Here is a 16,500-nt window from a genome sequence, read left to right on the forward strand (position 1 = left end):
ATCCTTTCCTCTTAACTATAGGCGGCCATTTTGTTTCCTCATCCTTAGGCAGTCATGTTAAATTATGCCTTTCCCTTAGCTACAGGCGGCCATTTTGTTTCCTCATCCTTAGGTAGTCATGTTAAATTATCCTTTTCTCTTAACTATAGGCGGCCATTTTGTTTCCTCATACTTAGGAGGTCAGGTTAAATTATCCTTTTTTCTTAGCTAGAGGCGGCCATTTTGTTTCTTCATCTTTAGGCAGTCATGTTAAATTATCCTTTTCTCTTAACTATAGGCGGCCATTTTGTTTCCTCATCCTTAGGCAGTAATGTTTAATTATCCTTTTCTCTTAACTATAGGCGGCCATTTTGTTTCCTCATCCTTAGGCAGTCAATTTAAATTATCCTTTTCTCTCATCTATAGGCGGCCATTTTGTTTCCTCATCCTTAGGCAGTAATGTTTAATTATCCTTTTCTCTTAACTATAGGCGGCCATTTTGTTTCCCCATCCTTAGGCAGTCATCTTAAATTATCCTTTTGCCTTACCTATAGGCGGCCATTTTGTTTCCACATCCTTAGGCAGTCATCTTAAATTAGGCTTTTCTCTTAACTATAGGCGGACATTTTGTTTACTCATCCTTAGGTAGTCATCTTAAATTATCCTTTCCTCTAAACTATAGGCGGCCATTTTGTTTCCTCATCCTTAGGCAGTCATCTTAAATTAGGCTTTTCTCTAAGCTATAGGCGGCCATTTTGTTTCCTCATCCTTAGGCAGTAATGTTTAATTATCCTTTTCTCTTAACTATAGGCGGCCATTTTGTTTCCTCATCCTTAGGCAATCATCTTAAATTATCCTTTTCTCTTACCTATAGGCGGCCATTTTGTTTCCACATCCTTAGGCAGTCATTTTAAATTATCCTTTTCTCGTAATTATAGGCGGCCATTTTGTTTCCGCATCCTTAGGCAGTCATGTTAAATTATGCTTTTCTCTTAGATACAGGCGGCCATTTTGTTTCCTCATCTTTAGGCAGTCATGTTAAATTATCCTTTTCTCTTAACTATAGGCAGCCATTTTGTTTCCTCATCCTTAGGCAGAAATGTTAAATTATCCTTTTCTCTTAACTATAGGCGGCCATTTTGTTTCCTCATCCTTAGGCAGTCATCTTAAATTATCCTTTTCTCTTACCTATAGGCGGCCATTTTGTTTCCACATCCTTAGGCAGTCATCTTAAATTATCCTTTTCTCTTAATTATAGGCGACCATTTTGTTTCCTCATCCTTAGGCAGTCGTGTTTAATTTTCCTTTCCTCTTAAATATAGGCGGCCATTTTGTTTCCTCATCTTTAGGCAGTCATCTTAAATTATCCTTTTCTCTTAACTATAGGCGGCCATTTTGTTTCCCCATCCTTAGGCAGTCATGTTAAAATAGGCTGTTCTCTTAACTATAGGCGCCCATTTTGTTTACTCATCTTTAAGCAGTCATCCTAAATTATCCTTTTCTCTCATCTATAGGCGGCCATTTTGTTTCCTCATCCTTAGGCAGTCATCTTAAATTATCCTTTTCTCTCATCTATAGGCGGCCATTTTGTTTCCACATCCTTAGGCAGTCATCTTAAATTAGGCTTTTCTCTAAGCTATAGGCGGCCATTTTGTTTCCTCATCCTTAGGCAGTAATGTTTAATTATCCTTTTCTCTTAACTATAGGCGGCCATTTTGTTTCCCCATCCTTAGGCAGTCATCTTAAATTATCCTTTTGCCTTACCTATAGGCGGCCATTTTGTTTCCACATCCTTAGGCAGTCATCTTAAATTAGGCTTTTCTCTTAGCTACAGGCGGCCATTTTGTTTCCTCATACTTAGGAGGTCAGGTTAAATTATCCTTTTCTCTTACCTATAGGCGGCGATTTTGTTTCCTCACCCTTAGGCAGTCATGCTAAATTATCCTTTCCTCTAAACTATAGGCGGACATTTTGTTTCCCCATCCTTAGGCAGTCATCTTAAATTATCCTTTTGCCTTACCTATAGGCGGCCATTTTGTTTCCACATCCTTAGGCAGTCATGTTAAATTATGCCTTTCTCTTAGCTACAGGCGGCCATTTTGTTTCCTCATCCTTAGGTAGTCATGTTAAATTATCCTTTTTCTTTTAACTGTAGGCGGCCATTGTGTTTCCTCATCCTTAGGCAGTCATGTTAAATTATGCCTTTCTCTTAGCTATAGGCGGCCATTTTGTTTCCTCATCCTTAGGTAGTCATGTTAAATTATACTTTCCTCTAATATAGGCAGCCATTTTGTTTCCTCATGCTTAGAAAGTCAGGTTAAATTATCCTTTTTTCTTAGCTACAGGCGGCCATTTTGTTTCTTCATCTTTAGGCAGTCATGTTAAATTATCCTTTTCTCTTAACTATAGGCGGCCATTTTGTTCCTCATCCTTAGGCAGTAATGTTTAATGATCCTTTTCTCTTAACTATAGGCGGCCATTTTGTTTCCTCATCCTTAGGCAGTCATCTTAAATTATCCTTTTCTCTTACCTTTAGGCAGCCATTTTGTTTCCACATCCTTAGGCAGTCATTTTAAATTATTCTTTCCTCTTAATTATAGGCGGCCATTTTGTTTCCTCATCCTTAGGCAGTCATGTTAAATTATGCTTTTCTCTTAGCTACAGGCGGCCATTTTGTTTCCTCATCTTTAGGCAGTCATGTTAAATTATCCTTTCCCTTAACTATAGGCGGCCATTTTGTTTCCTCATCTTTAGGCAGTCATGTTAAATTAGGCTTTTCTCTTAAATACAGGCGGCCATTTTGTTTCCTCATCCTTAGGCAGTCATGTTAAATTAGGCTTTTCTCTTAGCTACAGGCGGCCATTTTGTTTACTCATCTTTAAGCAGTCATCCTAAATTATACTTTTCTCTTACCTAAAAGCGGCCATTTTGTTTCCTCATCCTTAGGCAGTCATCTTAAATTATCCTTCCCTCTTAACTATAGGTAGCCATTTTGTTTCCTCATACTTAGGAGGTCAGGTTAAACTATCCTTTTCTCTTAACTGTAGGCGGCCATTTTGTTTCCTCACCCTTAGGCAGTCATGTTAAATTATCCTTTCCTCTTAACTATAGGCGGCCATTTTGTTTCCTCATCCTTAGGCAGTCATGTTAAATTATGCCTTTCTCTTAGCTACAGGTGGCCATTTTGTTTCCTCATCCTTAGGTAGTCATGTAAAATTATCCTTTTCTCTTAACTATAGGCGGCCATTTTGTTTCCTCATCCTTAGGCAGTCATCTTAAATTATCCTTTTCTCTCACCTATAGGCGGCCATTTTGTTTCCTCATCTTTAGGCAGTCATGTTAAATTATCCTTTTCTCTTAACTATAGGCGGCCATTTTGTTTCCTCATCCTTAGGCAGTCGTGTTAAATTATCCTTCCCTCTTAACTATAGGTGGCCATTTTGTTTCCTCATCTTTAAGCAGTCATCCTAAATTATCCTTTTCTCTTACCTAAAGGCGGCCATTTTGTTTCCTCATCCTTAGGCAGTCATCTTAAATTATCCTTTTCTCTTACCTATAGGCGGCCATTTTGTTTCCACATCCTTAGGCAGTCATTTTAAATTATCCTTTTGTCGTAATTATAGGCGGCCATTTTGTTTCCTCATCCTTAGGCAGTCATGTTAAATTATGCTTTTCTCTTAGCTACAGGCGGCCATTTTGTTTCCTCATCTTTAGGCAGTCATGTTAAATTATCCTTTTCCCTTAACTATAGGTGGCCATTTTGTTTCCTCATCCTTAGGCAGTCATGTTAAATTAGGCTTTTCTCTTAGCTACAGGCGGCCATTTTGTTTACTCATCTTTAAGCAGTCATCCTAAATTATGCTTTTCTCTCACCTAAAAGCGGCCATTTTGTTTCCTCATCCTTAGGCAGTCATCTTAAATGATCCTTCCCTCTTAACTATAGGTGGCCATTTTGTTTCCTCATACTTAGGAGGTCAGGTTAAACTATCCTTTTCTCTTAACTGTAGGCGGCCATTTTGTTTCCTCACCCTTAGGCAGTCATGCTAAATTATCCTTTCCTCTAAACAATAGGCGGCCATTTTGTTTCCTCATCCTTAGGTAGTCATCTTAAATTATCCTTTCCGCTAAATTATAGGCGGCCATTTTGTTTCCTCATCCTTAGGCAGTCATCTTAAATTAGGCTTTTCTCTAAGCTACAGGCGGCCATTTTGTTTACTCATCTTTAAGCAGTCATCCTAAATTATCCTTTTCTCTCACCTAAAAGCGGCCATTTTGTTTCCTCATCCTTAGGCAGTCATCCTAACTTATCCTTTTCTCTTAACTATAGGCGGCCATTTTGTTTCCTCATCCTTAGGCAGTCATCTTAAATTATCCTTTTCTCTTACCTATAGGCGGCCATTTTGTTTCCACATCCTTAAGCAGTCATTTTAAATTATCCTTTTCTCGTAAATATAGGCGGCCATTTTGTTTCCTCATCCTTAGGCAGTCATGTTAAATTATGCTTTTCTCTTAGCTACAGGCGGCCATTTTGTTTCCTCATCTTTAGGGAGTCATGTTAAATTATCCTTTTCTCTTAACTATAGGCGGCCATTTTGTTTCCTCATCCTTAGGCAGTAATGTTTAATTATCCTTTTCTCTTAACTATAGGCGGCCATTTTGTTTCCTCACCCTTAGGCAGTCATGTTAAATTATCCTTTCCTCTTAACTATAGGCGGCCATTTTGTTTCCTCATCCTTAGGCAGTCATGTTAAATTATGCCTTTCCCTTAGCTACAGGCGGCCATTTTGTTTCCTCATCCTTAGGTAGTCATGTTAAATTATCCTTTTCTCTTAAATATAGGCGGTCATTTTGTTTACTCATCCTTAGGTAGTCATCTTAAATTATCCTTTTCTCTCACCTATAGGCGGCCATTTTGTTTCCTCATCCTTAGGCAGTCATCTTAAATTAGGCTTTTCTCTAAGCTATAGGCGGCCATTTTGTTTCCTCATCCTTAGGCAGTAATGTTTAATTATCCTTTTCTCTTAACTATAGGCGGCCATTTTGTTTCCTCATCCTTAGGCGGTCATCTTAAATTATCCTTTTCTCTTACCTAAAGGCGGCCATTTTGTTTCTTCATCCTTAGGCAGTCATCTTAAATTATCCTTCCCTCTTAACTATAGGTGGCCATTTTGTTTCGTCATACTTAGGAGGTCAGGTTAAATTATCATTTTCTCTTAACTGTAGGCGGCCATTTTGTTTCCTCACCCTTAGGCAGTCATGTTAAATTATCCTTTCCTCTTAACTATAGGCGGCCATTTTGTTTCCTCATCCTTAGGTAGTCATGTTAAATTATACTTTTCTCTTAACTATAGGCGGCCATTTTGTTTCCTCATACTTAGGTAGTCATCTTAAATTATCCTTTCCGCTAAACTATAGGCGGCCATTTTGTTTCCTCATCCTTAGGCAGTCATCTTAAATTAGGCTTTTCTCTAAGCTATAGGCGGCCATTTTGTTTCCTCATCCTTAGGCAGTCATGTTAAATTATGCTTTTCTCTTAGCTACCGGCGGCCATTTTGTTTCTTCATCTTTAGGCAGTCATGTTAAATTATCTTTTTCTCTTAACTATAGGGGGCCATTTTGTATCCTCATCCTTAGGCAGTCATGTTTAATTATCCTTTTCTCTTAACTTTAGGCGGCCATTTTGTTTCCTCATACTTAGGAGGTCAGGTTAAATTAACATTTTTTCTTAGGTAGAGGCGGACATTTTGTTTCCTCATCCTTAGGCAATCATCTTAAATTATCCTTTTCTCTTACCTATAGGCGGCCATTTTGTTTCCACATCCTTAGGCAGTCATTTTAAATTATCCTTTTCTCGTAATTATAGGCGGCCATTTTGTTTCCGCATCCTTAGGCAGTCATGTTAAATTATGCTTTTCTCTTAGATACAGGCGGCCATTTTGTTTCCTCATCTTTAGGCAGTCATGTTAAATTATCCTTTTCTCTTAACTATAGGCAGCCATTTTGTTTCCTCATCCTTAGGCAGAAATGTTAAATTATCCTTTTCTCTTAACTATAGGCGGCCATTTTGTTTCCTCATCCTTAGGCAGTCATCTTAAATTATCCTTTTCTCTTACCTATAGGCGGCCATTTTGTTTCCACATCCTTAGGCAGTCATCTTAAATTATCCTTTTCTCTTAATTATAGGCGACCATTTTGTTTCCTCATCCTTAGGCAGTCGTGTTTAATTTTCCTTTCCTCTTAAATATAGGCGGCCATTTTGTTTCCTCATCTTTAGGCAGTCATCTTAAATTATCCTTTTCTCTTAACTATAGGCGGCCATTTTGTTTCCCCATCCTTAGGCAGTCATGTTAAAATAGGCTGTTCTCTTAACTATAGGCGCCCATTTTGTTTACTCATCTTTAAGCAGTCATCCTAAATTATCCTTTTCTCTCATCTATAGGCGGCCATTTTGTTTCCTCATCCTTAGGCAGTCATCTTAAATTATCCTTTTCTCTCATCTATAGGCGGCCATTTTGTTTCCACATCCTTAGGCAGTCATCTTAAATTAGGCTTTTCTCTAAGCTATAGGCGGCCATTTTGTTTCCTCATCCTTAGGCAGTAATGTTTAATTATCCTTTTCTCTTAACTATAGGCGGCCATTTTGTTTCCCCATCCTTAGGCAGTCATCTTAAATTATCCTTTTGCCTTACCTATAGGCGGCCATTTTGTTTCCACATCCTTAGGCAGTCATCTTAAATTAGGCTTTTCTCTTAGCTACAGGCGGCCATTTTGTTTCCTCATACTTAGGAGGTCAGGTTAAATTATCCTTTTCTCTTACCTATAGGCGGCGATTTTGTTTCCTCACCCTTAGGCAGTCATGCTAAATTATCCTTTCCTCTAAACTATAGGCGGACATTTTGTTTCCCCATCCTTAGGCAGTCATCTTAAATTATCCTTTTGCCTTACCTATAGGCGGCCATTTTGTTTCCACATCCTTAGGCAGTCATGTTAAATTATGCCTTTCTCTTAGCTACAGGCGGCCATTTTGTTTCCTCATCCTTAGGTAGTCATGTTAAATTATCCTTTTTCTTTTAACTGTAGGCGGCCATTGTGTTTCCTCATCCTTAGGCAGTCATGTTAAATTATGCCTTTCTCTTAGCTATAGGCGGCCATTTTGTTTCCTCATCCTTAGGTAGTCATGTTAAATTATACTTTCGTCTAATATAGGCAGCCATTTTGTTTCCTCATGCTTAGAAAGTCAGGTTAAATTATCCTTTTTTCTTAGCTACAGGCGGCCATTTTGTTTCTTCATCTTTAGGCAGTCATGTTAAATTATCCTTTTCTCTTAACTATAGGCGGCCATTTTGTTCCTCATCCTTAGGCAGTAATGTTTAATGATCCTTTTCTCTTAACTATAGGCGGCCATTTTGTTTCCTCATCCTTAGGCAGTCATCTTAAATTATCCTTTTCTCTTACCTTTAGGCAGCCATTTTGTTTCCACATCCTTAGGCAGTCATTTTAAATTATTCTTTCCTCTTAATTATAGGCGGCCATTTTGTTTCCTCATCCTTAGGCAGTCATGTTAAATTATGCTTTTCTCTTAGCTACAGGCGGCCATTTTGTTTCCTCATCTTTAGGCAGTCATGTTAAATTATCCTTTTCCCTTAACTATAGGCGGCCATTTTGTTTCCTCATCTTTAGGCAGTCATGTTAAATTAGGCTTTTCTCTTAAATACAGGCGGCCATTTTGTTTCCTCATCCTTAGGCAGTCATGTTAAATTAGGCTTTTCTCTTAGCTACAGGCGGCCATTTTGTTTACTCATCTTTAAGCAGTCATCCTAAATTATACTTTTCTCTTACCTAAAAGCGGCCATTTTGTTTCCTCATCCTTAGGCAGTCATCTTAAATTATCCTTCCCTCTTAACTATAGGTGGCCATTTTGTTTCCTCATACTTAGGAGGTCAGGTTAAACTATCCTTTTCTCTTAACTGTAGGCGGCCATTTTGTTTCCTCACCCTTAGGCAGTCATGTTAAATTATCCTTTCCTCTTAACTATAGGCGGCCATTTTGTTTCCTCATCCTTAGGCAGTCATGTTAAATTATGCCTTTCTCTTAGCTACAGGTGGCCATTTTGTTTCCTCATCCTTAGGTAGTCATGTAAAATTATCCTTTTCTCTTAACTATAGGCGGCCATTTTGTTTCCTCATCCTTAGGCAGTCATCTTAAATTATCCTTTTCTCTCACCTATAGGCGGCCATTTTGTTTCCTCATCTTTAGGCAGTCATGTTAAATTATCCTTTTCTCTTAACTATAGGCGGCCATTTTGTTTCCTCATCCTTAGGCAGTCGTGTTAAATTATCCTTCCCTCTTAACTATAGGTGGCCATTTTGTTTCCTCATCTTTAAGCAGTCATCCTAAATTATCCTTTTCTCTTACCTAAAGGCGGCCATTTTGTTTCCTCATCTTTAGGCAGTCATGTTAAATTATCCTTTTCCCTTAACTATAGGCGGCCATTTTGTTTCCTCATCTTTAGGCAGTCACGTTAAATTAGGCTTTTCTCTTAAATACAGGCGGCCATTTTGTTTCCTCATCCTTAGGCAGTCATGTTAAATTAGGCTTTTCTCTTAGCTACAGGCGGCCATTTTGTTTACTCCTCTTTAAGCAGTCATCCTAAATTATCCTTTTCTCTCACCTAAAAGCGGCCATTTTGTTTCCTCATCCTTAGGCAGTCATCTTAAATTATCCTTCCCTCTTAACTATAGGTGGCAATTTTGTTTCCTCATACTTAGGAGGTCAGGTTAAACTATCCTTTTCTCTTAACTGTAGGCGGCCATTTTGTTTCCTCACCCTTAGGCAGTCATGCTAAATTATCCTTTCCTCTAAACAATAGGCGGCCATTTTGTTTACTCATCTTTAAGCAGTCATCCTAAATTATCCTTTTCTCTTACCTAAAGGCGGCCATTTTGTTTCTTCATCCTTAGGCAGTCATCTTAAATTATCCTTCCCTCTTAACTATAGGTGGCCATTTTGTTTCCTCATACTTAGGAGGTCAGGTTAAATTATCCTTTTCTCTTAACTGTAGGCGGCCATTTTGTTTCCTCACCCTTAGGCAGTCATGTTAAATTATCCTTTCCTCTTAACTATAGGCGGCCATTTTGTTTCCTCATCCTTAGGCAGTCATGTTAAATTATGCCTTTCCCTTAGCTACAGGCGGCCATTTTGTTTCCTCATCCTTAGGTAGTCATGTTAAATTATCCTTTTCTCTTAACTATAGGCGGCCATTTTGTTTACTCATCGTTAGGTAGTCATCTTAAATTATCCTTTTCTCTCACCTATAGGCTGCCATTTTGTTTCCTCATCCTTAGGCAGTCATCTTAAATTAGGCTTTTCTCTAAGCTATAGGCGGCCATTTTGTTTCCTCATCCTTAGGCAGTAATGTTTAATTATCCTTTTCTCTCAACTAAAGGCGGCCATTTTGTTTCCTCATCCTTAGGCAGTCATCTTAAATTATCCTTTTCTCTTACCTATAGGCGGCCATTTTGTTTCCATATCCTTAGGCAGTCATGTTAAATTATCCTTTTCTCTTAACTATAGGCGGCCATTTTGTTTCCTCATACTTAGGTGGTCAGGTTAAATTATCCTTTTTTCTTAGCTAGAGGCGGCCATTTTGTTTCTTCATCTTTAGGCGGTCATGATAAATTATCCTTTTCTCTTAACTATAGGCGGCCATTTTGTTTCCTCATCCTTAGGCAGTAATGTTTAATTATCCTTTTCTCTTAACTATAGGCGGCCATTTTGTTTCCTCATCCTTAGGCGGTCATCTTAAATTATCCTTTTCTCTTACCTAAAGGCGGCCATTTTGTTTCCTCATCCTTAGGCAGTAATGTTTAATTATCCTTTTCTCTCAACTAAAGGCGGCCATTTTGTTTCCTCATCCTTAGGCAGTCATCTTAAATTATCCTTTTCTCTTACCTATAGGCGGCCATTTTGTTTCCACATCCTTAGGCAGTCATGTTAAATTATCCTTTTCTCTTAACTATAGGCGGCCATTTTGTTTCCTCATACTTAGGTGGTCAGGTTAAATTATCCTTTTTTCTTAGCTACAGGCGGCCATTTTGTTTCCTCATCCTTAGGCAGTAATGTTTAATTATCCTTTTCTCTTACCTAAAGGCGGCCATTTTGTTTCCTCATCCTTAGGCAGTAATGTTTAATTATCCTTTTCTCTCAACTAAAGGCGGCCATTTTGTTTCCTCATCCTTAGGCAGTCATCTTAAATTATCCTTTTCTCTTACCTATAGGCGGCCATTTTGTTTCCACATCCTTAGGCAGTCATGTTAAATTATCCTTTTCTCTTAACTATAGGCGGCCATTTTGTTTCCTCATACTTAGGTGGTCAGGTTAAATTATCCTTTTTTCTTAGCTACAGGCGGCCATTTTGTTTCCTCATCTTTAGGTAGTCATGTTAAATTATCCTTTTCTCTTAACTATAGGCGGCCATTTTGTTTTCTCATCCTTAGGTAGTCATCTTAAATTATCCTTTCCGCTAAACTATAGGCGCCCATTTTGTTTACTCATCTTTAAGCAGTCATCCTAAATTATCCTTTTCTCTCATCTATAGGCGGCCATTTTGTTTCCTCATCCTTAGGCAGTCATCTTAAATTATCCTTTTCTCTCATCTATAGGCGGCCATTTTGTTTCCACATCCTTAGGCAGTCATCTTAAATTAGGCTTTTCTCTAAGCTATAGGCGGCCATTTTGTTTCCTCATCCTTAGGCAGTAATGTTTAATTATCCTTTTCTCTTAACTATAGGCGGCCATTTTGTTTCCCCATCCTTAGGCAGTCATCTTAAATTATCCTTTTGCCTTACCTATAGGCGGCCATTTTGTTTCCACATCCTTAGGCAGTCATCTTAAATTAGGCTTTTCTCTTAGCTACAGGCGGCCATTTTGTTTCCTCATACTTAGGAGGTCAGGTTAAATTATCCTTTTCTCTTACCTATAGGCGGCGATTTTGTTTCCTCACCCTTAGGCAGTCATGCTAAATTATCCTTTCCTCTAAACTATAGGCGGACATTTTGTTTCCCCATCCTTAGGCAGTCATCTTAAATTATCCTTTTGCCTTACCTATAGGCGGCCATTTTGTTTCCACATCCTTAGGCAGTCATGTTAAATTATGCCTTTCTCTTAGCTATAGGCGGCCATTTTGTTTCCTCATCCTTAGGTAGTCATGTTAAATTATACTTTCCTCTAATATAGGCAGCCATTTTGTTTCCTCATGCTTAGAAAGTCAGGTTAAATTATCCTTTTTTCTTAGCTACAGGCGGCCATTTTGTTTCTTCATCTTTAGGCAGTCATGTTAAATTATCCTTTTCTCTTAACTATAGGCGGCCATTTTGTTCCTCATCCTTAGGCAGTAATGTTTAATGATCCTTTTCTCTTAACTATAGGCGGCCATTTTGTTTCCTCATCCTTAGGCAGTCATCTTAAATTATCCTTTTCTCTTACCTTTAGGCAGCCATTTTGTTTCCACATCCTTAGGCAGTCATTTTAAATTATTCTTTCCTCTTAATTATAGGCGGCCATTTTGTTTCCTCATCCTTAGGCAGTCATGTTAAATTATGCTTTTCTCTTAGCTACAGGCGGCCATTTTGTTTCCTCATCTTTAGGCAGTCATGTTAAATTATCCTTTTCCCTTAACTATAGGCGGCCATTTTGTTTCCTCATCTTTAGGCAGTCATGTTAAATTAGGTTTTTCTCTTAAATACAGGCGGCCATTTTGTTTCCTCATCCTTAGGCAGTCATGTTAAATTAGGCTTTTCTCTTAGCTACAGGCGGCCATTTTGTTTACTCATCTTTAAGCAGTCATCCTAAATTATACTTTTCTCTTACCTAAAAGCGGCCATTTTGTTTCCTCATCCTTAGGCGGTCATCTTAAATTATCCTTTTCTCTTACCTAAAGGCGGCCATTTTGTTTCCTCATCTTTAGGCAGTAATGTTTAATTATCCTTTTCTCTCAACTAAAGGCGGCCATTTTGTTTCCACATCCTTAGGCAGTCATGTTAAATTATGCTTTTCTCTTAGCTACAGGCGGCCATTTTGTTTCCTCATCTTTAGGCAGTCATGTTAAATTATCCTTTTCCCTTAACTATAGGCGGCCATTTTGTTTCCTCATCTTTAGGCAGTCACGTTAAATTAGGCTTTTCTCTTAAATACAGGCGGCCATTTTGTTTCCTCATCCTTAGGCAGTCATGTTAAATTAGGCTTTTCTCTTAGCTACAGGCGGCCATTTTGTTTACTCCTCTTTAAGCAGTCATCCTAAATTATCCTTTTCTCTCACCTAAAAGCGGCCATTTTGTTTCCTCATCCTTAGGCAGTCATCTTAAATTATCCTTCCCTCTTAACTATAGGTGGCAATTTTGTTTCCTCATACTTAGGAGGTCAGGTTAAACTATCCTTTTCTCTTAACTGTAGGCGGCCATTTTGTTTCCTCACCCTTAGGCAGTCATGCTAAATTATCCTTTCCTCTAAACAATAGGCGGCCATTTTGTTTACTCATCTTTAAGCAGTCATCCTAAATTATCCTTTTCTCTTACCTAAAGGCGGCCATTTTGTTTCTTCATCCTTAGGCAGTCATCTTAAATTATCCTTCCCTCTTAACTATAGGTGGCCATTTTGTTTCCTCATACTTAGGAGGTCAGGTTAAATTATCCTTTTCTCTTAACTGTAGGCGGCCATTTTGTTTCCTCACCCTTAGGCAGTCATGTTAAATTATCCTTTCCTCTTAACTATAGGCGGCCATTTTGTTTCCTCATCCTTAGGCAGTCATGTTAAATTATGCCTTTCCCTTAGCTACAGGCGGCGATTTTGTTTCCTCATCCTTAGGTAGTCATGTTAAATTATCCTTTTCTCTTAACTATAGGCGGCCATTTTGTTTACTCATCGTTAGGTAGTCATCTTAAATTATCCTTTTCTCTCACCTATAGGCTGCCATTTTGTTTCCTCATCCTTAGGCAGTCATCTTAAATTAGGCTTTTCTCTAAGCTATAGGCGGCCATTTTGTTTCCTCATCCTTAGGCAGTAATGTTTAATTATCCTTTTCTCTCAACTAAAGGCGGCCATTTTGTTTCCTCATCCTTAGGCAGTCATCTTAAATTATCCTTTTGCCTTACCTATAGGCGGCCATTTTGTTTCCACATCCTTAGGCAGTCATGTTTAATTATCCTTTTCTCTTAACTATAGGCGGCCATTTTGTTTCCTCATACTTAGGTGGTCAGGTTAAATTATCCTTTTTTCTTAGCTAGAGGCGGCCATTTTGTTTCTTCATCTTTAGGCAGTCATGATAAATTATCCTTTTCTCTTAACTATAGGCGGCCATTTTGTTTCCTCATCCTTAGGCAGTAATGTTTAATTATCCTTTTGTCTTAACTATAGGCGGCCATTTTGTTTCCTCATCCTTAGGCGGTCATCTTAAATTATCCTTTTCTCTTACCTAAAGGCGGCCATTTTGTTTCCTCATCCTTAGGCAGTAATGTTTAATTATCCTTTTCTCTCAACTAAAGGCGGCCATTTTGTTTCCTCATCCTTAGGCAGTCATCTTAAATTATCCTTTTCTCTTACCTATAGGCGGCCATTTTGTTTCCACATCCTTAGGCAGTCATGTTAAATTATCCTTTTCTCTTAACTATAGGCGGCCATTTTGTTTCCTCATACTTAGGTGGTCAGGTTAAATTATCCTTTTTTCTTAGCTACAGGCGGCCATTTTGTTTCCTCATCCTTAGGCAGTAATGTTTAATTATCCTTTTCTCTTACCTAAAGGCGGCCATTTTGTTTCCTCATCCTTAGGCAGTAATGTTTAATTATCCTTTTCTCTCAACTAAAGGCGGCCATTTTGTTTCCTCATCCTTAGGCAGTCATCTTAAATTATCCTTTTCTCTTACCTATAGGCGGCCATTTTGTTTCCACATCCTTAGGCAGTCATGTTAAATTATCCTTTTCTCTTAACTATAGGCGGCCATTTTGTTTCCTCATACTTAGGTGGTCAGGTTAAATTATCCTTTTTTCTTAGCTACAGGCGGCCATTTTGTTTCCTCATCTTTAGGTAGTCATGTTAAATTATCCTTTTCTCTTAACTATAGGCGGCCATTTTGTTTTCTCATCCTTAGGTAGTCATCTTAAATTATCCTTTCCGCTAAACTATAGGCGGCCATTTTGTTTACTCATCTTTAAGCACTCATCCTAAATTATCCTTTTCTCTTACCTAAAGGCGGCCATTTTGTTTCCTCATCCTTAGGCAGTCATCTTAAATTATCCTTCCCTCTTAACTATAGGTGGCCATTTTGTTTCCTCATACTTAGGAGGTCAGGTTAAATTATCCTTTTCTCTTAACTGTAGGCGGCCATTTTGTTTCCTCACCCTTAGGCAGTCATGTTAAATTATCCTTTCCTCTTAACTATAGGCGGCCATTTTGTTTCCTCATCCTTAGGCAGTCATGTTAAATTATGCCTTTCCCTTAGCTACAGGCGGCCATTTTGTTTCCTCATCCTTAGGTAGTCATGTTAAATTATCCTTTTCTCTTAACTATAGGCGGCCATTTTGTTTCCTCATACTTAGGAGGTCAGGTTAAATTATCCTTTTTTCTTAGCTAGAGGCGGCCATTTTGTTTCTTCATCTTTAGGCAGTCATGTTAAATTATCCTTTTCTCTTAACTATAGGCGGCCATTTTGTTTCCTCATCCTTAGGCAGTAATGTTTAATTATCCTTTTCTCTTAACTATAGGCGGCCATTTTGTTTCCTCATCCTTAGGCAGTCAATTTAAATTATCCTTTTCTCTCATCTATAGGCGGCCATTTTGTTTCCTCATCCTTAGGCAGTAATGTTTAATTATCCTTTTCTCTTAACTATAGGCGGCCATTTTGTTTCCCCATCCTTAGGCAGTCATCTTAAATTATCCTTTTGCCTTACCTATAGGCGGCCATTTTGTTTCCACATCCTTAGGCAGTCATCTTAAATTAGGCTTTTCTCTTAACTATAGGCGGACATTTTGTTTACTCATCCTTAGGTAGTCATCTTAAATTATCCTTTCCTCTAAACTATAGGCGGCCATTTTGTTTCCTCATCCTTAGGCAGTCATCTTAAATTAGGCTTTTCTCTAAGCTATAGGCGGCCATTTTGTTTCCTCATCCTTAGGCAGTAATGTTTAATTATCCTTTTCTCTTAACTATAGGCGGCCATTTTGTTTCCTCATCCTTAGGCAATCATCTTAAATTATCCTTTTCTCTTACCTATAGGCGGCCATTTTGTTTCCACATCCTTAGGCAGTCATTTTAAATTATCCTTTTCTCGTAATTATAGGCGGCCATTTTGTTTCCGCATCCTTAGGCAGTCATGTTAAATTATGCTTTTCTCTTAGATACAGGCGGCCATTTTGTTTCCTCATCTTTAGGCAGTCATGTTAAATTATCCTTTTCTCTTAACTATAGGCAGCCATTTTGTTTCCTCATCCTTAGGCAGAAATGTTAAATTATCCTTTTCTCTTAACTATAGGCGGCCATTTTGTTTCCTCATCCTTAGGCAGTCATCTTAAATTATCCTTTTCTCTTACCTATAGGCGGCCATTTTGTTTCCACATCCTTAGGCAGTCATCTTAAATTATCCTTTTCTCTTAATTATAGGCGACCATTTTGTTTCCTCATCCTTAGGCAGTCGTGTTTAATTTTCCTTTCCTCTTAAATATAGGCGGCCATTTTGTTTCCTCATCTTTAGGCAGTCATCTTAAATTATCCTTTTCTCTTAACTATAGGCGGCCATTTTGTTTCCCCATCCTTAGGCAGTCATGTTAAAATAGGCTGTTCTCTTAACTATAGGCGCCCATTTTGTTTACTCATCTTTAAGCAGTCATCCTAAATTATCCTTTTCTCTCATCTATAGGCGGCCATTTTGTTTCCTCATCCTTAGGCAGTCATCTTAAATTATCCTTTTCTCTCATCTATAGGCGGCCATTTTGTTTCCACATCCTTAGGCAGTCATCTTAAATTAGGCTTTTCTCTAAGCTATAGGCGGCCATTTTGTTTCCTCATCCTTAGGCAGTAATGTTTAATTATCCTTTTCTCTTAACTATAGGCGGCCATTTTGTTTCCCCATCCTTAGGCAGTCATCTTAAATTATCCTTTTGCCTTACCTATAGGCGGCCATTTTGTTTCCACATCCTTAGGCAGTCATCTTAAATTAGGCTTTTCTCTTAGCTACAGGCGGCCATTTTGTTTCCTCATACTTAGGAGGTCAGGTTAAATTATCCTTTTCTCTTACCTATAGGCGGCGATTTTGTTTCCTCACCCTTAGGCAGTCATGCTAAATTATCCTTTCCTCTAAACTATAGGCGGACATTTTGTTTCCCCATCCTTAGGCAGTCATCTTAAATTATCCTTTTGCCTTACCTATAGGCGGCCATTTTGTTTCCACATCCTTAGGCAGTCATGTTAAATTATGCCTTTCTCTTAGCTACAGGCGGCCATTTTGTTTCCTCATCCTTAGGTAGTCATGTTA

At 38.4% G+C, this 16,500-nt stretch overlaps 1 protein-coding gene across 1 annotated transcript in view; it reads right to left on the bottom strand.

Annotated features, from left to right (window-relative positions):
- RECQL4 (RecQ like helicase 4) overlaps positions 1-16,500 on the bottom strand; it is a 218,249-nt gene that overhangs the window by 101,809 nt on the left and 99,940 nt on the right. The gene's annotated exons all lie outside the window — the stretch shown is intronic.

Source organism: Anolis sagrei, chromosome 4 (genome assembly GCF_037176765.1).
Source record: "Anolis sagrei isolate rAnoSag1 chromosome 4, rAnoSag1.mat, whole genome shotgun sequence".
Taxonomy (NCBI): Eukaryota; Metazoa; Chordata; class Lepidosauria; order Squamata; family Dactyloidae; genus Anolis; species Anolis sagrei.